General features: G+C 42.9%; 1 protein-coding gene across 1 annotated transcript in view; it reads right to left on the bottom strand.

The window, feature by feature from the left end:
• TBXAS1 (thromboxane A synthase 1 (platelet)) overlaps positions 1 to 22,383 on the bottom strand; it is a 230,284-nt gene that overhangs the window by 180,794 nt on the left and 27,107 nt on the right. The window lies entirely within an intron of this gene.

Genomic DNA, 22,383 nt, shown 5'->3' with positions numbered 1-22,383 from the left:
GGGAAATCAGCAGGCACTTTTACTTTGTGAATTTAACAAATGTAAGAGAGACACATGGAAAAGATTAAAGGGAAGGAAGGAAAATTAATCAAATTTATTTTCCTAAGGAGGGAACTAGTCTGTAAGCTTCCAATGGCATAATAAGAGATTAGATTGTTATAAAACTTAAAAGATAAAACCTCAGACACTTCAGTTTTCTTAAGAGCAAGAGAGGAAGGAGTCTTATTGTGCAAAAAGGAGGGGCATGAAAAAGGATAAAGCTCTGATGGCAGCAATATTTACTGGACAATCTAGCACATTCTCACTCAAAGGAGAAACATACCCTAATATTTATACATGTAGGGCTTCCTGCACAACTATTAATTTTAAACCCTGGCATTATATTTTGAACAAAGAGACAAGACATCATAAGGAACCAGAGGAACAGCAGTAATGAAGCAGATCAATAAACAATTCAATAACTCTTTGAAGACGTTCAAATGGCCTCTCAGAGCTAGATGCTTTCTGTATATATTAAACATGACTGTTAAAAGAAAGTTAACATGCCAAATACATTCCTGTAGGCCAGCATGACAGATTTAAGCTCCCCGAAACACAAACTTCTTTCCACAAAACACCATGCAAAAAAATAAGGAGAAAAGAGTTAAAATCAACAGATAATTAACCTAAGTTGTGATGGATATGTAATCATCAGAACTAGCCATCTGCCTAGCTAGGTCAGTACTGATCAGTACTGCAAGAAAAAGTATTATACACTCTACCATTAAGTGCAATCAATTTGTGTAGCAGATAACATTACAGAGCTGCCAATTCTGCATCAGAGTTCAACATACCATTGAAATTACTCCAAATTTCTCTCAATAGAGAAAGTGCGTCATTCCTTCTGCATCTAAGTAATGTACAACCGAATAATATCTGAAAGCTATAAACTAGGACACTCAGATAAAAAAGTGATGTTATTTAATCTCATTGTTGGGAGCTAGGAGGTGTGTTATTTTGGAAGACTGAGTGAGAAAACAAAGTATTTTGCTGAGATAATGGAAATCATTCCTGCCAAACGAGATTATCATTGTGCATTTTCACCTACTTGCCTCTATTTACATATACATACCAGATCCCAGTTAACACTGGGATGTATTTTGCTCACAAAGTAGTGATAATATACAAAATAATGGTAGCCTCCCCAACATGACAATGATGGCTCATATAAAATATACAAGCATTCCTGGGAGCACTGCCTAGAAAGCACAGTCTCACCAAAACATTGATATCATCCCTGGGCTAGCTACAGAGTTGGACTTTCTGCTCTTGGCTCTCTCTAGGAAATTTTGCCTTAGAAATGCTGCAGTGGGGTCACTGGAGAGCTGCCATCACACAAGCCTTTCTTCTTGTCTGATGCTCAGGATATTTAAGGTAGAAAAATCAGTATCTGATCCCATTCTGCTAGAGGAACACGCAGAACCCCGGTCTTGCAAGTGGGTGAGTACGGCAGCGAAAGCGGATACCACACCAGATGGATACAACCACCTCTGCTTATTACCTCCAGAAAGCATACTAACTAAAAGAAAAACAAAACAAAACACAAAATTAAATCAGCAGATCATCCCCAAAAGACAGGTAGGTCCTGAAGCACTCCGTCCCAACACAGAGGAGAGAAAAATGGGGAAAGTAAATCTCTCTCATAACCTGTTCTACCAACCTTGGTCAACAATGGTTACCAAATTGCCCTTTACTGTTACCTAGCAGTAACCCAGTGGAAATTGAGGTTTTTGCTGAAAGGAAATACGTTTGGTTGTGTAGAATACCAGGCTCAGAGAAAGGAATTATTACTATTCCTCAAAAAAAAAAAAAAAAAAATCCACAATTACATCCACAAGTATAATTTCAGTATATTCCAGAAGTAAGCTTCAAAAGAGACTTTAGCAGGTTGGGATAAGGCTATTTGAGTACTGCAATTTCACTTCCATGCTCAACGAATCTGTAGTTTTTAACTATGAATTTGTAGGGCTGTAATACTTGTTTCAGAGATAATGAGAACTTCCAGATAATGCTTGCTCTCCTTAATCACTTGCATACACTCCCAATGTTTTAATTTTGACATAATTGTGTGAGAAAAAGACAGACATTACACACTTGCACCATCTGCCTCTACAGGGGCAGATGTTTTCCAGGTGCAAAACGTAAATGACCATAGGATTATTATTTCATTGAAACACTTGCTAATGCACCAGGAATAGTGTGCAGAAAAGGCCAAATTATATGCCCAATATTAAATTTGTCATCTATCTGCTAACAATCATTTTTTAATCAATAATGTTCGGGTCTGCTGAACAATTTTTTTTAATGTCTCATCTTAAGAGAGCAGGTAGGCTCAAGGGACGGGCTGTAATAAGGCTGCAGGTTGTCACAGTATGTTTAAAGTTTTGGGGGTTGCTTTGATTTAAAAAAAAAAAAAATTAGAAAAAAATTAGCAGTGAATCAAGGCCAATTAAATGAAAAAGCCCATACAGAAAAGCAACACGCTTCATCATGCTCCAGAGTAGCCCTGGGAGAGACAGATGGTCTGTCCAGCAGGCCAATGACAATATTTCATCACCTCTCTCAGAGTGCAGCCCCTTCACACTGGGCGGTGACTTTCCCAAATAAAGAACAAATGAACAAGAGTCAGAAATCCACAGCCTCAGCCCTTCATCCTTGGCTCAAGACCTTTAAGCAAAATGATGGAGGTCAACCGCAGAAGAGTCTGTTGCCTCCTTATAGCAACATATATGCTTGGGAAAGGAGGTGGGACCTCCACCCCTGTAGATGCAAAGGACGGTGTCTTCACCAGGAGGAGCATCCACAGCAGATCTGAGGTTTGGTGCATACACGAGGTCATACATGATGTCTGCAGGAAGCCCAGGTTAGAGCTGATAGCTAAGTTCAGCTCTCATGTCACAGCCCCACTGCCTTAACCACAGGTCGAGCCTTCCTTTCACTCCCTAGGACCACTGGTACCATACCTTTCTTGAGGACCAATTTCCTCTTTGCCCTTTTTACTCACACAGCTATTGTGAGGCACACAGAAGAAAAGGGTACCACCTCAAAGCTGTGCATGTTCTTGCTTCAACCATGAAGACTGATGTTTGCATAAACAGGTGCATTGCTAGAAACACAGTTTTCAGAAACCATGGTAAAATTTCATAAAGTTTTCTTCCTCCTCCCCACATAATTACATATCTTAATTTTGTAATTGGACATCTTAATTGCATAATTAAAAGGACATGAAGTTTCAGCTTAACTTGTCTTCCTAGTTGTTATGCAAGTTCATACCCTAGTGATGCAACCCCATTTGCAGAAAACACAGCACCTGTTTCTGTATGCATCTCAACCATTCCTACATACCAGGGATAATGGTATGGATGAGGGATGCGGTTTCATGTTTAAATCGAGAGAGGAAAGTCTGCTTGGGACCCTGCTCAATCTGGCTTTTCACTGCCATAAAGGAGGTACTCACTAGGCCACTGGCCCATTATTTCATAGGGTCAAAAAGGGGTTGCAGTCCTATGGTGGCCGCATTCCTGAAATGTTATCTAGCATACACATCACGTAGTGATTTGCTGTGCAGGCAAAGCCAAGTTGTGTTCCCACTAGCGCATACGTACCTCAGCTGCCTTTCATTTTTTAATCCATGTAGTCCTGGTCTATCAGACAACTTGCTTGATGTCTGTTGCTGTCAGGGAACCGGTTTTAAAGTTCAGGTCTTGTACCACATTCCTCAACAGCAACAGTACGTTCAGAGCCACCCAGTGCTACTATGAACCAGCTGGCACCAGGGCTGCATGGAGTGTCACTGTCCCAGGGAAAGCCCTGCAAAAGACAAAATTGCTTCCAGAGGCTCAATGCCTCCCAGAGCTTTTGTGCCCAAGACGTCTTCCTTGACCAAAGGTGAGGTGAGGAACACAGTCCTTCCTTCCTTCCTCCTTCTTTGAGACCAGCCTGTCAGCGTACATATGGCAGGCACCAAGCACAGACAAAAAGAGTTACTGGAACAAGTGTCCAGGCATCTTCCCCATTTGTAGTCTCAAATGAGCAGGTCTGACACACTGCAGGGGCAATTCACCTCCCTTTAAACAGTTCTAGATAAATGCAGACAGACCTCATAATTACACAGCACATGAAATAATTATTTTGTGTATTTATTTTTAAGTTAACATCAAGGGGCCACCATCCATCCAGTGCACTGAATGTGGCAGAGGTTCTGCTGACCAGAAACAGATGTGATCAGAGCACTGGAGATCATTTCATAGTGTAGAGAGCCTGAATTAATGGTCCACAGCCCAACTTTGTTCTGGCATTTCCTAACTTGTGTGTGCTTGACTTTACAACCTCAATAATGTGCCTTTAATGCAATTTTCTGTGCAAGTTCTCAGGTTTTTTTAAAAGCTCATTAAAAATCCATCACATTGCATCGTTTTGCATCCCCAGGGGTCATCAAAAGACCCTAGGACTATGGCAGAGACCTTTGCCAAGTGAGCTAATGGCAAAGCTGACAGAAGAAGCAGGTTGTCTTTCACGCAAGGGAGCTGCGAGGCACAGCCTGCCAAAGCGTCTCACTAATAACTCCTCAGAAAGAAAAACCAGCAGAATTGAAGAGTTCCTAAACCAAAATGTTAGGCTCCTTGCTGGGTGCTGACACAGTGAGCCTTTATCTGCTCCTCTGGCAGCACCACCACATCCCTTCTCTTCCTCACCCACGGACCTGCTGCCACCACAGCCCCTATCTCCGCTTCTCATTTGAGGGGACCTGCACTGCTCCCCTCACCCAGCCTCCTCCTCACCTTCCACCATGAGCTCCCCAACTGATCCTTTCCCCACACAGTCCCGTGCTGTTTCGTATCAGCCATTCGCCATCCTCCACACAGCGATTCATCCCTGGACCGCTTGCACAAGTCCCCTCCTTTCTTATCACCTCGACACCCACAGCACATCACCTTTCTCTCCTCCCCGGCAGCGCTGCACTCAGGTGGTGGGTGAGTCGAGGGGGGAAAGGGCCGGTGGAGAAGTGAGGCAGGCTCCCCGCTTGCAGTTCTACTGTCCAAGCCTCATCGATGCTATCGCACGGAGGATCCATTACAGAAATGCTTTTCTCAGTCCCTGTAACTGGAGCAAGCTGAACTGCTCTCAGGGACTTGCTGCCTGGTCAACCCTCAGCACAGAAAAAGGGTGGGACTATGCTTAGCCAAGAGAGAATCAGAAGTATTAGCTTGAAATTACATAAGAGATTCCAGCGAATGTGTGCTAACCGCAATTTTTCAAAGACTTAAAATTTGCCCAAATTTGCATGAGAAAGACAAAATGCACATCCATTGACAAAACACACCTCTACTCCCTAAATATTGAATCCCTGCATCAAACCTAATATTTAAAAAAAAAAAAAAATCAAACACATCTAAAGAGTAATATATAAAAAAAACACCAAACCAAGACAGATCCCAAAAATAAAACAAGCAAACCAACATTTTTCTTTAGCCTTTGTCTTCAGAAAAGATGGAGCTCATTTTAACTGAAATTTTTCAATAATTCCACCTAAGGCAGACACGAGCCCTGAAAAACTTCAAGCCCAGCTGCTTAGAGTTTGATAAAGCAATAAGCAATTGAAAATAGAGTTGTATAATGGGAGCATAACACAACCTTAATTTGTGGTGCTCTCAGACCCGCCTATAATTAAGCATGCCAGATTAAAAATAAAGGAAGTGCTGGCTCTCAGTCTGAGAGCACACATGAAATCTCAGCTCATAGCTAGTCATTTTATGCAAGTTCTAATCCATTATAGTAGAGGGGTGACAATGACAACGTTGTCTGACCCTTAATTACAGGAAAGATGCTATAATACTGTACATACCAGACAGCCTATGATAAACTTGAAATCAATGCTGGAGACTCTGCCTGCTCCCCATGACTTGAAAACTGGGAGTACGCTGATGCCACAAGGAGAAAGGATGCCTCTTTATTTTGATTTCCTTGCTCAGATTTTCATTCCTCCGTTTCTCTCATTTTCCATCAATCCCAATAACAAATAAAAACCAACACAAATTATTAAGTTACACTTCACACACATTTCATTTCCACATCATTCAGGTACAAAGGAGGCACAAATACCTCCAGAAAAGTGATCCCATGTCCTGGCAGGTGGCTGAAGCAGCCGCATGAAGCGGCATAGAAGGACCCCCTGGAAGTGAGAATGCTTCAGGGAAAAAACGTCAAACTGCTACATCACGAAATATCATCAGTGATGGCTGCAAAGCCCCAGAATTAAACAAGAGAAGCTACCATATATGCATCTAAATAGTGCAAGTCCAGAGCTCTGCGTTTTGCTGCATGATTTAATACCATTTAATAGAATTAAAGCGAAGGGTGTCCAGAGCTCTCTTTGTGAAAAGCAGCAAAGCTCTGTGGTCACCAAGGAACAACATCATTAATTCCTGAAGGGAGGAAGGGACAATGCTTCCAACCTGAAGGCTCCTGCACACAAACAGTGAGTGGAAGTACAGAAGTGGGGTTCAAAGCTTGTGGACATTCAAAAAATAAACTCAGCCTCTTCTTTTCCTTTGCTCCTTATTCATGACTTCTTGAGTACCTATGGACTGACGAGCTAAGCCCACAGGAAAAAGGAGTAACTCGGTCCTTTTCATAACATGAATTCATCTTGCAAGAGACAAAGTAGATAGAGCAAGGAATATGTGTAATTTCTATTCCCTCCCCCAGCACTAGCAGGCTACCTTTTAGCAACCATAGGCACGAGACAGGAAGAGCAGTGAAATTATTTCAATCATCTTTCAGTGTGCTGGAGCAGTCAGTCCCCATCACCAGCCCAAGTAAGCTATCATGGGCCACTAACAAAGGCTGATACCTACTACAAAACAGAAAGTAGTTGAATAGGTGCCAAACAAAGCCAAAGGAAAAGCAGAATTTCAAACAGACTGGATGAAAGGATTGCAGGAGGCAAACTTCAAGGAGAGTCTCTGAACTCGAAAAACTGCCTCGAAAAAGTGGGCTCAAGCGTTGCTCCCAAGTGCCATCCAAATTAACAAAAGCAACTGGGGTTTCCTGGAGCTCTGAATCACCCACTGAAGCCATAAGGAGACTGAGCAACTGACTACACACAGGAATAGCAACACGGTGTATGCCCAAAGTGTCAAATCCAGAGAAGAATGGACTGAAAGGTATTTTCCTTCTTTAATCACTGAAAAATGTAGTAATGCCGCGCATTACTTGTAAAACAGCAGGTTGGACCATTGAGACAGAAATATATTTTTTAAGCTGACATGTTCCTCTCTGGGCTGCTGGTTATACAAAAAAAAAAAAAAAGTGCTTGTTGCACATTATCTCATCTTCACACTGCACTTTGAAGTCCATTCTGGCCATTCCTCCATGACACAGACAAATTCCAACCCTGAAGAATAATTCGCTTAACTTTATAAAGAAACCCTTGTTCAAGTCAGATAATTTTCATGTAGAGGCTGACATGGAAATGGCTTTCCTGGAAGAGAGTTGATTTGCATTACTCGGTGTCATAGCACATGACAGCTTACTCCGCAGCCCGCTTGTCTGGATCTTCCATAATCCACACAGCCGCAGTCCTCTTCTCCACAAAGCAGTTGTGCACATGACAGGAAGAGCTGATCTTAATGAAACGTCTTTGCTCTCGTATCGGTCACGTTCACTCTCGAACCGTTTATCTGGCAGGCTCCTGGATGCAATTTGTAATCATTGCTCCCAGCTCACAAAGGAAAGCCCATTACCATTGCCCGTTCCTTTGACTCTAGTGCTTTTAACATCTGACATACTGTTAGACGAGTAACGTATGAATCCGTGAGTAACCCACAGATCCGTTGAAGACCCCCTTGGCGGCATCCCTCAAAGGACCTGCTACTGCACCACTGTCCCAGCTCACCCTCTCTCCTTCAGTTAAACAGTCTCAAATGCTCCTGGCACATGAAAGCAAAACGCTTCAACCCCTCAACAGCAAACTCGCTGAGACAGCGACCATCTTTCCATCACATCACGCTGCCTTCATGTTCACCGTGGAGCCCTGATCTTTGACAGGGGTTCGTAGCTCCCGCTGAAATGAAAACTAAAGTGGAGGGAAGTCTGCGCACTGTCATTTGATTACTTTTTAACTACCACAATGAACTAAAATTCCACAGGGAGGTAATGATAGTAAGTCACTACCATGAACGATTCACCTTCAAAGAGAAGAAAGAGGAGAGCTGAAGCCCAGAGAAGGCAGTTTTCTTCACCCTCTCTGCAAGCGCCTGGGTGCAGGTCAGTGATATTTTCCAGTGGCAGAACAAGGAAACTAGATGCTGATACACAGAGGCTTTAAAAGAGATTAAGAAGACGATAAAAATAAAAGGACTGACAACAGAATGGGGTTCGAGAGCAGAAGACAATAAGAGCAAGGCATGATACAAATTACAGAAATCCTGGCAGGAAGAAAGAAAAGGGCCGGTCAGCCAGAGTCTCAGAGAAGTCATGTGTACTGGAGAGGGGATGCAGGATCTCAACGCTACCTTGAGCCACACAAGGACGAGACTCTGATGCAATGAAATAGGTTCATTAATTATTACAGTTAGATTTGTGTATTTCTTGTGCTAACTAAAACTATGATGATTTTTTTAAGGCTCATTACAGATCGGCATCATTATTTCCACCTTTAGTTTGCCTCCAAGAAGCTAACCATAAGACATGAAGCTCGAGGCCTGAAGAGAAATACTTTTAATTGTCACTGGGGAGTTTGAGTTTAGTGCCTGTCCTGAGAGAAGCTAGACTGGAAAATCCAATCATGGCAAAAAAAACAACGGATAGAAATCTTTGAATTGGAGGAATATGAAACCGACACTCAGGAAAGCACTAGCACAATCCGCTCAAACCAATCAAAGTGTAGTAGCGCACAAATCTAATATACCATGTGCCAAACATGCCAACCTGGAAAAAGGTGACCCTCGCTGGCCACTACCAGAGCTCTGAAGATAAGCTTTAATTTTGACATCTCCCCCAAGTGGTAAGTGAAACAATGGTTGCACTGTAAAGGCCCAGGTAAGGTGATGCATTCCCATACTAACATACCACACTGCATAGTGGTTGCTTTATTTATGCATTCTGTCAGTACACTAGGAATAGCTAGCTCAAGCTAAGGTACTTTCGAATCCTTTAGGAGACCATAATTCTATATTTATTTATACATGCATATATGTACATTCATGTGCATGCATACACACAGACTAAATCTGTTCATTTCCCCACAGAACAAAACGACTACCTAACAATTTTGTATGGTTTGGGTACTGTTCATTTTCCACAAGGGGTTCTGTACATCATTCATGCTTTTATTCACACTGAGCATCCATCTGTAACATGCATCTATCCCTTGAAGACGCATCTGCAGCAGAGGCATGTTACGATGACACTCTGCTATAGAGCATTCACACCAGCCCCCTTTAGAAGAGCTTCCCAAGGAGGAGGAAAACAGCCCTTTCTGCAGAACAACACTCAAAGCCTAATGTTCAAGGCTGAAGATTTGCTGTGCTACGGTCCCACCAGTTACAGTTAGTTTTGTTCTCTTCTATTGTTCGGGCTGCTCACTGGAGAACATAGACCTTCTCAACTCCTCTTACTTCAAATCCATGCAAACAGCCAGAACCCACCCATGACTACCACATTAGCCTAGGGACCTGCAAGTTGGTGTAAAGGCTCTATGCTGTGACAATTCCCTGTCCTCAAGATAAAATAGAAAAAGATAACAAACCTTAAGAATTCTTGGAAGAAGAAAATAGAAGTTACACGAGGAAGGAATCAGGTGGCTGCCTACTCCAAGGGGTTTAGAAGATTAATTGGTTTCACTTTTGGATCCACAGGTATCAGTATTTAGACAAACAATACTTTCAAAACCCGTTTCTTAAACTTATGCAGTAGAAAAGGTACAGTTTGTAACTGAGGAAAAAATGAGGCAGCATCCTGCTGAAGGTGAACGTTTTCAAAATGAAGTAGCATCACATAACACATGCCTAACAAAATGGCTAAGATGCTCTGTACTAGCAATACTGATTTTTAACAAAACCTGGAACACTAGCACAACTCTGAGCATTTGAAGGACTGCCAGCATAATCCTGAAACGTAAAGGGACAAGAGGAAAGCAGAGTTAGTAAGTCAATTAGCCTGACATCATCCTTACAGAAAATAATGGAACTATCAATTTGTGATGCCATCAACAAGGAATTTGAGGAGAGGCTAAAAATGTAATTAGTGCCTTTCAGTATTGTCAAACAAGCCTTTCATTTTGGGCTGGGGTGTGGGGTTTTTTGGCAGGGGTATAGGTATGGTTGATAAATACAACTCTTCCAACAGCATGTACTTGGTCTAGTCCAATGCTCTAGAATCACAAGATCACATAACATTTTGCCTAAAAAGACCTCACACAACACGGACAACGAACATGACACCAAAGTAGACAAGCTAAAAGTTGGCTCAATGCTTGGCCACAAAACATGGCCAATAACTATGAGGTATTAATCAGCAGGACTTTTACTAGGAAGATTTACAGGGATAGTTTCTTAATTCACTCGTGAAAGGAATCATGAAATACAGCCGCTTAAATCGGACCCCAGATTTTCTGTGCTAAGCAACTTGTCTACAGGTCTCTCTCTAGCATCCTGCTGCCATAGAGCTGTTGGAGTGGCCATGGGACTTGATAGTTGGAAATCCATCCTGGCAGCTGTTTGATAGCTGTTGGGCACCACACCACCAGCAACGGTTCTGCTCACCTGAACTATGACAAACCCATCTGGGCCATGGTAATTATACGGATACAATCCAGCCAGCAGGTCATCTCTTCGAGCAAGGCTGCTGAGGCAATTTGAGAGCCCACTGCTGCTGAAAAAGCGTTGTTCCCTTCCCCCTACCACCCACCTCCACATATTCCCTCTTGTTGCTTTCCTCATGTTCATCTGACCCCTGCCTGAGCTGATGCAGCCATTAAACCAGCCCAGCAGAAATGAACTTAGTTTGCTGGTGGGTTTGCATCTAGAAGGAGAGGGAAGGGTGCCCATGTAGTGAGCCGGATAGGTCCACCGAGGCGCCAAACGAGTGCCAGAGTCGGCACCAGCAAGTGGGTTTGGGGAAGGGGAATATCCCTTTTGGCAGCTGCGAGCTATTAGGTCAGCTCAGTCACTATGTGTAATGTTTCCCTTAGACACAGAGGCTCTAAAGCTCTTTCCTGGCAAAGTTAACCACTGACACAAAGATGGGTAGAATAGCACAGAGCAAAAAGGACAGGCTGCAGCTACCCAGCAGGGAAGTGAAGTCATCTGGCAGCCTGATGATACATCTAGGAAGCAGAAACACAGATCACACCTCCAGGATGGACGGCTCTGCTTGGAAATGCCACAGACATGTCCTCGGTCACTGCTTCGATTAGAGCTGGAAGCATTGCTGGTGGGGCTAGAAGCACCAACATAATCCTCAGGGGTATAAAAAGGGGCTACCAGGCAGAAGCAAGGAAACAACATTTTTGGCACAGGTAAGACAACCGCACAACCATTACATACAGTCCTGTCCAACTGCTGTTCAGGAAAGGTGTGGGAGTACGGGGTGCAGCTCAAAGGAGGCTTGCAGAAAGAGCTCTAAGGATGGGGCAGAAAAAAATAAAAACAACTTTTAAGTGGGAAGCTTAAGGAGCTCGGTTAGTGCAGCATATTGAACAGCAAGTTGAGAGGCGCCTCGACTGCTGTCTGCAAATACTTACGCAGGAACAAGCTCTGACAGCAAGCAGCTTTCCATCCTCCCTGACAAAGCCAAAACACTCACAGAGCCGGGTATAGACATTACAGAAATGTAACCCCGAATTCAGATGTCATTTCTTGGGATGGAGGGCACATAAAGATTAAAACAGTTTACCAGGGCAGCCAGTGGACTCACTATACTTTCAGCTTTTAGGAGAAAACTCCCCCCCCTTTTTTTTAAGGGGAGGGGGAAAAACACCCCACCCCACCCCTTTTTTTTTTTTTTTTAAGGGGAGGGGGAAAAACAAAAAAAGACAACCAAACAAAAACCCGCACCACACAGCACTTCCCCCTACAAAGTCTAAAGGAAAATGCACAGCCTGAATACACAGGAAGTCAAACTAGATGGAAGCGTAGCTCATTCTGGTCTATAAATAAACAAACGATTAACTATTGCTCTCGTTGTTTGCTATTGATGGAAGAGGAACTATTTTCATCGTCTTCCATCAGGGAGGGATTTGTGCTACCAACACAAATCAGTGACAAAGTCACTGAACTGGCCCCTTCCACACCAGTACAGTCACACAGCTGAAGACAGCAACAAAAAGGCTTTGGCTGGAAACTGCCCACAGCTTATCTGCAAAGACAAATACTTTGCCTCTTTAAATGGGAGCCTAAGCAAAGATACCAACCCAGCAAACAATTAGCCAAACAGTCCCAGACACGTTTAGGCTTTTCTTTATTGAAAGGTTTATTAGAATCTAGCCCTTGGCCTTTACTTTAGCACCTTATCCTACCATGCAGTTTTCTTAAATGTGTTTTGGAGCATGGAGCCTTCTATCTAAAGACACCACAAAGACCTCTGTGAGTAAAGGCAAATCTCTCTTCCTCATACCACATAAAGCCTACTCGGGAAACCAATCACCGCATAAGTCTTCCACTTTATAAAAATTAATAAATTAAAAAAAATCATAATAATTAAAAAAAAAACCCAACGCTGTTCACAATAGCTGCCCAAGTTTTTTTCTTTAAGGAAAGGGGGAAAACAACAAAAGAAACTCTTCTACATATGCATGGGGGAATGTCTATTGTTAAACAGCACGGTCACAGAGAGAGATGCAAGACCACAACATAGTCACTTTTTTTGAACCTCACAACTACAGCACAAGATTGTTGCAGGATTTTGTACAACTCTCTGGATGTACAGAGGATAAGCATGTGTGGATGTATGAAAAGCTGCAAAGAATGATTTCCAACTTACACTAACCAGCAGTAACCTAAAGCATGTTTTAAGGAAGGAGGAAAAAAGATGCAAAACTTACCATTTCAAAGTCAGCGAACCCAAATGCATTTTCCAATAAGTAGAGCACTTTCTAAAAGACATATTGATACAGCAAGCATCTAACCAAGTCTCCTCATCAACATAAACTGAGAAGCAACTAATTCTTCCAACCTACTGCTAGATACTAGACCTCATCGTGTCTAATCTCAACTCAAAACATGAGCAACCAGAGAAGACCACACATCCTTCAACAGCTGTGCTCACACTAGTTTACCACTCTGTGAGATGCAGGCAGGCAGGGTTAATTATTCCATTAGCAACATATGAAGCACCTGAGACTTATTACTATGAGCAGGCAACCTGTGGGCTTAAACCTCCTGAAAATTAAAGTTGTGCTATTATTTGACTCTCCTGACAGATCAGAGCCAGAAGAACAGTTGCCTTTTCCATTCTGAAACAAGTCTTTTTGAACAGAGTTGTATTTTACTGCGGAGCATAGCCCTTTTTTGTATGTGCACAATTTGTCTCCTGTTGCTCGACCACTGGTGCGGGCTTTCACACGCACCCTATCACAGCTTTTCTTCCTACGGAGCAAAGCAGCGAAAGACTGACTTGTGGTGTTAGAAACCAGCATTAGAAACCCAACAAAAAAAGGGGGAAAAAAAAAAAAGGAGTTTGATGGCAGTACACAGTGATGGGACAAAATTTGGGGACTGGGTTATCTGTAGTGCTTGTGACTGAGCTTAGACAAAGAGGCTTTTACAGTTACAGCTGCTGGCATGCTGGCAAAAGGGCAGATGAGTATCTTACTTGCCTGCACCTGGTTGGTGAAACGCTGAAACGAATAGACAGGAGATGACTCAGAGGCCCTTTCGAAACATCCTCGGACCAGTCATCCGAGGCTACGGTGGTTCCTATTGTTCCATTAGCAAGTTGTGGCTGGTGAAAAAATAGGTTGCGCGTCTCTAAAATGGCACAAGCATGCCGTAGTTTTTGTTTGCTTGTTAAGATATTTTAGTGCTTATGAAAGATGGTATGTGAGCTCCGGCAGCGGAGGCACCCCGAGCACGCAGTAATTACAGCGTCCGTGTTGGCTGCTCGGGCTTCTCCACCTTGCCAGCGAATTGGCCGTGGTCTTGTTTCTGTTCAAGCAGCAAAACAGCAGTTGTGTGCACAACTGGTACTCCACAATTCCCAGCTTACAAGGCTCTTAAACGAAACAAACTTTCCTGGATTTAATTAAAAAACAACAAGAAGGAACCCAGAGGCTGCATATTCCACATCACATTATCCTCACTTATTAGAATCGTATTTCAGTGTTTCCCTCATTATAAAGGAGAGAGATTATGCAGTTTGCATCACTGCCTGCAGCCACGTTTTTCAAACTTGGGTGTCAAAAGACAAAGCTCTGAAATCTACATTTAGCCACTCAAATGAAGGGGCCCTACCTTAGCTAGCCATTGCACACAAATTCTTCAGAAACAAAGGGAAGTTGCAGGCACCCAACTTTTTCTAAAGAAAAAAAGAACATGTACATGTAAGTGTCCAACTACAGACACCTGAGGATAGCAGAGGAAAGGAGTTTTGACCACAAAGATCAGAAGAGTTAAGATGACAGAAGTGCCCAGCTGAAACTGTTTGCAGCTGTACCAGTAATGCAAGGAAGAAATAACAGTATGTAGGAGTGGAAAATAGAACAGAGGAAGGATGAGACGAACAATGATGGATTTGTTAAGTGTGTATCTTAGAAAGGGGGCCGGAGCTTTGCCAGAGCCCAGGGAATGGGGTGCCCCATCTCAGCAACACACAGACCCGGAGGTCAGCCCTGAGAAATGCTGATTCAGCAAGAAGCAGACTGCTGCACGTCTGCTGTGTGTCTTGCAAGGCAACAACCGAACTGTTGGGTTTGCCCTACCTGTTCTGTGTATAAAACTTCCTTAGCCCTCAAAAGCTTTAGTTTGAAGAGTAGAGGCACAATTTTCACACAGCTGAGACACGTAACTGTCTGTACAATTTTACCAAGTGCGTGCTTACACGAACCCCTAATTATCTGCACTGTCATGTATAATTACTCAGTCTGAACACGTAGTAATCATAAATATGTGAATGTTAGGCATAGTTCATACATTCAATAGCATCCTGTGTTTGTACACAGGCGACTCTCAGTAAGTATAACTAAGATCATACCCTGAAAGGGGCAAGCAAAATAAACAAAAGATTTAGTGTATATGTCATTTATCCCGGGACCTTACATGAAAACAGAACATTCCTTTCTAAAACATATAATGAAGTCGTTTCTGTGTTTTTTTCTTTTAAATAATTGGACACAGTGCTTCCATGGCCCGCACTAATGACAAAAATTGAAGCTCATTATTCAAGCCTGCTGTGATCAATATAGAGAAAACACGAGGACAGTCATGAGCAGGCAGTCCTAGCACACAATTTTTAAGGTCAGTGAAAGTTATTGTGTGATTACCTTGAAAAAAAAAGGACATTATCGGAGAAATATAAATGTGGAAATGGAGGAAGAATGCAGTCAAGAAATACCACTGTGCACATCTCTGCACATCTAAATGGTGTTTCACGTAGTTGAACCTCACATTTGCAGAAATCTGGAACTACTCAAACATGAAAATCAGCATATAAAGCAGGGTTAACTTAACCCAAACATGAAAAAAAATGGCTAAATCTACAACAGGCAGATCTCATCCATCTCTTTCTCTTATTCTGGATATCAGAAAGATTGAAGTGTTAATAGCTGCCTTATTGACTCATTACCTTACAGGTTTTAAAATCTGCATAAAAATAGATTTCAAAAAAATCTTGTATTCAAATCAAGCCCATTTGACTGTAACTACATCAAACGGAGTCCCAGTTTTATCAGAGATATGCTGCTTCATGTCAGTTAGTTGACACAACCACGCGTCTGCCTCTGTGCTAAATACATGTGCACGCAGGGAGGAGGGGGAGAGAAAGGAGGAGAGCACAAGCCCGTATGCAAACATGCTGTTATCTATTTTTTTCCAGTTGGAAAAAAACTGTTAGCACAGCTCAATCAAATCTATTGAAAAGAGCTAGGGACTCATTCAACCGCCCTATTTCAACAAGCTCTTTATCCTGGGCCTTATCCCAAAATGTGCTGAAGACCATGGGAGTTCCTTAGCTGACCTCAGTGGGGTTTGGATCAGACCCACTCTGCAAGTAATCTCATTTGATATGGTTGTGTTAATTGGCTGTAGTGCTGGAATAAAAAGTATTGCAGAGCATGAGAAGGGCTGACAAAATCTGACTTACGGAAAGCAGCAGCAAGGACTGAGCATAATAAAAGCAATGTAAGGATTTTGCCCTTTCTGTACAGGCACTAGTGTGATGGAGGGTGAAGCATGTAAATAATTTGTGCAACATGAAGGTTACTTCTTAACTACCAAAGAAGTGATTTAACCCACTTCTTAAGTTTACTGTGACACCACTGATCCTCTTCCCAACACCCCCTCCTTTGTAAATGCTTTAGCCAGATGTAGAAATGGGCAACACCGACACTCCAGCTTCACTGCCATGCTAAGCCACATCCCAAATCAATGTGAAGAAGCCCTTTTAGCTCTGACCTTCTCTGATGGATTGTCACTATGCAAGACTTTCAGAGCAGTAATGTCTGCAGCACACTGTGGATTTGCATTAAAAAATGCATTGTCCAAGTTGTCGTACTGTATTTTATCAATTAATTTGCTGCATTTGCTGTTTCTAAGGGCTCCATAGAGCAGTGATCTCCAAACCTTTTTGATTGTGAAACCCTAACAGTAAAACATTTTTGAGCACACACACACAAGATATATATATACTTATTAATAAGTTATACACATGTACTATTAATAAGTTATACAGATGTACTACTGTACTGATAAATTATGTACATTACAAAGCATGCACAAAAGTGGAAATTAAGAAAGGATGAGATAAAGATGTAGTAAGGTTGGAGTTTTTTAATTAATGGTACAAAAAATATTTTTTCCCTGCACTCTAATGGATTTTCTTGCACATCTCTGGTGCCAGAGAACCGCTCTATGGAGGTGCCACAGAGGACTCAGATATGTTTCCTTCCTCATTGCCAATTTCAAAGTCTTAACCATATACATGCAGACCCTGGCCTGCTCTTCAGGCAAGAAGCTGTCCTTTGAGTGCTGGGCAGCAAAGCAAATGTTTGTTTTCTACATCTGTTGGTTGTCACTGTATCACACAACTGCTCAGCACCGCTGCCTTCTGCTCAGTGCTTAGCTTTTATAAGGCTGTCCCCGAATTTCCAGTTGCAATCAGTGAATCAAAAAAACCCTTCCCTTTAACACAATATTTATAGTCTGCAAGCAGAATTTAAAATGTAAGTCTTCTCATCTTTGTTTTTATGGATTGAGAAATCACACAACGCTTTCCTACATCTTTCACTTAGTCTCTTTTTGTGTCTCCCCTCCTTTCTGCCTTACTGAAGACATCAGTCTTCCCATCTTTTCTTTTTCCTGTTTTCATACATACGAGCAAGCCAACCACCTCTCTGCCCCTCTGAAAAAGTTTTCCCAAAATCTGGCCACCAAGCTGAATTTCTTGGCTCCTTTACCTCTTTCCCAACAAACGTCTCTTACTGGTGTCCTAAAAAAAATTTCCTCAAATTAATGAGTTCTGAGGCATGAAGGCAAGGACATGTGTTACTGAGCCAAAATCACCTAAGAAGACGGAGCTTTAAAGCTTTATCAGTTTATGAAAAGGCTTAGGGCATAACGCAGGTGCCTGCAATCGCAGGGGATCGGGCTCAGCATCTCAGGGCCCCCTTTCCAGATTTACCCTGTCACCCACCTTTGCCTTGCTTACTGCTCTTCATTGCTGGGCTGCACTATAAGCAGTAGAAAGCAAAAAATGTGCCTTTGCTTATTTTGCTACAGGCCTATCCATTCCTGTATCTCACAAGATATAAAAAAGCCATGTCAAATTTAGAGCACCACACCGATTATCGTTCCCAGTCAAAGGTAGGGCCTCCACACTTGTCTTCACGCTGACTGCTTTCTCTGTAAGCCATCCCCTTATTAACATCAATTGCAAATCAAACTGTAGAGGTGAAATTCATCACTGTGCAAAGAGTCAGCAGGTATCCTACTTCAGCCCATCAAAACAGGGCTTACATTAAACTCTAAGTAGCGCTTAGGTCTTATATTAAGCCTTCATAGAGGGTGTGCTGCACTTTTTCTGAGTTACATTTCATGCAAACCATAACACTGGGAAAATGCACTTCAGCACTTAGGCGCTGTGCAAGTAGATATTACAAGGAAAAAAAAAAACTTCAACAGATAGGCTAAGGGGCACTATATTAGGAAACACTTGAATGTTTTTTTTCAATGCCATTTTATTCTAAGAAATTGATCACTTTTCTGAGAAAATTGTAAGTGATGTGATCTGATAACCTGTAATAAACACATTATGTTCTTAAAAACAGACCTTATCAAGTGGAAAATACCTTTAAAGCTTCTCAAACTACATGAGACTCCAAATGTAAGTCTTTGTCACTGGCATACCAGCAAGAAAACAATCTTAGAAAAGACCCAGAAAAACCCACTAAAACCAGAAGCCGGTGTTCAAGTATGATCTTTCTTAATAGGATTTTATAGCAACATAGTTCCACTGACTTCTACGGAAAAAAAATAACCTAACTTGTGGTTAAGGGAAAACAAAACCATAACTGCTTCTTAAGACGCTCTCCAACCCTCATATTATCTAACTTGCCATCCTGACCAGTCTCTCCTCTTCTGCTGAGGGTTTAACCCAGAACTGCGTCTGGCCTGAGCCTGGGACAGGAGGAGAGGCACCACGGGGCTTTTAAAACTGTCACATCAGAAAGACTGAACCTACGCTGTTTTCCTGTTCTCCTTCACACAGCCATGGCAAAACTATGACTGTTGTACAAGATCTGTACGGACTACCAGTGCACCACATTGACCACACATCCTGCACTGGCAAAGCCATGTTCCACTGCTGTGTAGCAAAGCCACCATGTCCAGGACCAAGTGGAGCTCTACCAGGGGAATCAGAGCACTCAAGGCTCTGACAGAAGAGCTGTATCCATCAAGCACCATGCTTCTTCATACTCCCTGCACATCACCATCTTATAGTATAAAATCATACATTAAGTCCAGTTTATTGCTCCTAGAGCAAGGAAGGATCATTGCTATGGAAAGGTGGAACACATCCTATCCTGGCCAGATGGTGCTTTTCTTCTGGCAGAGGGGAGGAAAAATCCACAGTTCTTTTAATCACTTCACCTCAAATTAAAGTACTCCTCCATCAAAGTTTGAGCTCACACTAGAGGGGTGGCACATCACTGCAGAGCTTCCTATTTGTGCCCAGCTTCCGGTCGGGGAAGGCAACGTCTGCCTCTATGTTGGGTCTCAGGGACTTCATTACCATGGTCCCTCACTGCCCCTTCCAGAAATGGACTGTGCTGCCCAACAACACCAGCACAGGCTCTCTTTGTAGAAGGAGAAATGCCCATCACGGTGCTCCAGAGGATACACAACAGGCCATTTCATCTGGGCCGCTAACACTCTGCACTAGTTACTAATTACAGAGTTACTGCCCCTCAGTTAATTAATCATGTTGTCTGCAAGCAAAAGAATCTCACTGATCTTAGAATAAGGGTTACATGCACATAAACTATGAGAACAGAGCAGAATACAAGAGGAGGATGTTGAGCATTTAATTTTAGTAGATCTTGTCCTTCACATAAAACCTCCACTGATTAAATTCATTGCAGACAACATAGTGCGGATACCTTTGCACCAGTTCAAAATTAATTTACACCACTGTGGCTTTCTTTAAAGGGACCGACAAAAAAAAATTACAACAACATTTCTCAAAATTACCCACAAAAACTTGCAACTATTTTATTAATTCAGTATAAAGAACATCAAACTTCCAGATAAACCTGTGCAGGTGTGTGTGCATACCTGCAGGAACAGAAAGCTTCCATGAACTATTTTCCCTGCTTATATGATCCCCTACTTATGTGCTTAAAAAAAAAGAAAGAATACAACACAACAAATATTACTGTCCTGTTTGACTGCCGATCCCCACTGCCACCTCTCCCAAGCACGTGTGGCGGCAGGAGGACCGTGCCTTTCCAGAAGGTATGGGACGGCAGTGAGAGCTGATGGCTGCGTTTGCCCTTATACGCGTCTATCCGGAGGGGAACACGATCTATAGGCAAGAATGCGCGCACCCGTGGGAGTGAGTTGCGGGCGGTGGCTGGGGCGAGCGCTCGCCTTCATCAATCAGTAGAAAGTACACAAAAAGAGGCCTCAACTCAAAAAATCCCTTCACCCTACCTCCCGCGCTCCTCGTAGTTTCTCCCATAAGCATGCGTTCAGTATTTCCTCCCGTTCCACGTGTGCGTATTCCTCATCTCCATGTCGAGTGCTGCACAAAGCCCATCAGATGAATAAGACCTTTATAAAGCTCACAGGTGCTGTTGTGCATTGCTGTTTGGGTAATAAATATGGCAGTAAGCCAGGAAAGCCAAATGATTATATATGCCTTTAACGGGTTTAGGAAGGATGGAAGGGTGTGGGAGAAGGGGAAGGAGGGAGGGATGCAAGTTTAACACTACAGCATTGTTTTAATGGATATTTTCGTTTAAAAAAAAAAAAAGATGTGTACGTACAACAGAGCAAATGAAAACAAGGCAGGTTTCTGGATTTTTTCAGCATGTGATGTGCTAGGTGAGAGCTGACACTATGCATACAATGAAAGAAACGCACAAAAGGATTAATTGCACAGGCAATTGCAAACCAGAGCTCCCACAGCTGGATGAGAGTAAAGACTAAATTGAGTTGTAGCAAAAATATGTTAAATCAATATTAACCACAGACAGCAGGAGCAAATCTTTATTTGGAGACAGTTTAAACCACCTTCCCCTTTTCTCCCTCCATCCCATCCCCCCCATACATACGCTGTTGCTGAAAGGTCTCTCAGTATTGTGAGGTGGAGCTGGACACGTACCACCAGATCCTACAAAGGGACAGGTGACGCAGGATTCGTGCTGAGCTGGCAGTCACACCACGGTACTGAGGGACTGACTGCTGTGCCAGAGCTATGAGAGCCAGCGAGGACATGGGCACGGCACAAAGGACACCTTGGAGGGTCTGTGGTGGCTCCTCTGGGCACTTGCATGGGTGAGGAAACACAAAGTCTACCAGCAAACCTCGGGCCACTGCCTCCCCCTTTTCCCATCACGGTTCCAGACCACCTCTTCTGGGTACCTGCCCCAGTCTGCAAGGGCAAATAACTGCGTTAATCATTCAGCACGGGGGCCCTCATGGTAAAACCAACTACATGGAGCGGCAGCAGGTAGGCAGGCGATGCAACGTGAGAAGAAGCTACGTTTTCTCTAACAGTACAGAATAACAGCAGCTACCTAACGCTGCAGACTGGCTTTTCAAAAGCAGCCCAGGATGGGCATGAAGTTGAGATGAACGCTGCGTATTCTTTCTTGCAGTCCAAGTCATTTATGCAGGAGACCACACATGCATCAAACTCACTAGGAACATGGCTCAGTCCGGACAGTGCAGGGCAGGAAAGGCGCAGACAAGCCAAGTCAGCTTTCAGGCGGTGACATGGCATTCGTTGCTACCACAGCTTTCCCCTTGTTCTGTAATCACTGTCTGCAGAACAATTGGAATAGGGCTCCCGGAATTTATTATAGATGCTTTGCTTTGTTATCAATATGCAGGAAACACTGCAGCTACACTGGGGAGGAGAGATAGTTTCATGGTATTCATTTTTCACACAAGCACAATAAAACGCATAAGAGCTAGTGCGCTGCCAAGAAAGCCTGAAATTTTAGGTCCACTCTTAGCTCTGACGTGGACTTGTGCACCAGTGGCAAATCATTTCTCTATGTTCAAGCTCTCCCACCTTTATCTGGGAGAAACAATGCTCTTGCAAGAATTTCAGGTTTGTTTATTGAACAGTTGAAGTCTTAAAGCAAAAGGTACTGCAGAAACCAGTATAGGAAGTACAGCTCTGTGCTAAAGTTGTGTTAGAGGAACTCCTCTTCCATAAAGGACAGCCACTTCTCTCTTCATTCTCAATGACCACACTTTCAAATCTAAACATTGCTCAGTAGTCCATTTAGGTTTTAGGATCAGTGACTTGAAACTGTGGATGAAACTGGTCAAGCCTCTTCTATGCGTCCTCCATGGATATTCCTCTTAAGCTCTTGACATTTGTCATAAGTATCCACTTACCAAATGCTATTTAAATGTAGTCTTCTGGTTGGACAAGACAGACTGCAAGCCAGAATCA

Source organism: Charadrius vociferus, unplaced genomic scaffold (assembly GCF_000708025.1).
Source record: "Charadrius vociferus isolate BGI_N301 unplaced genomic scaffold, ASM70802v2 scaffold196, whole genome shotgun sequence".
In the NCBI taxonomy this organism is placed as follows: domain Eukaryota; kingdom Metazoa; phylum Chordata; class Aves; order Charadriiformes; family Charadriidae; genus Charadrius; species Charadrius vociferus.
The sequence above is the reverse complement of the archived record's forward strand: the minus strand, read 5'-3'. Positions and strand labels throughout refer to the sequence as shown.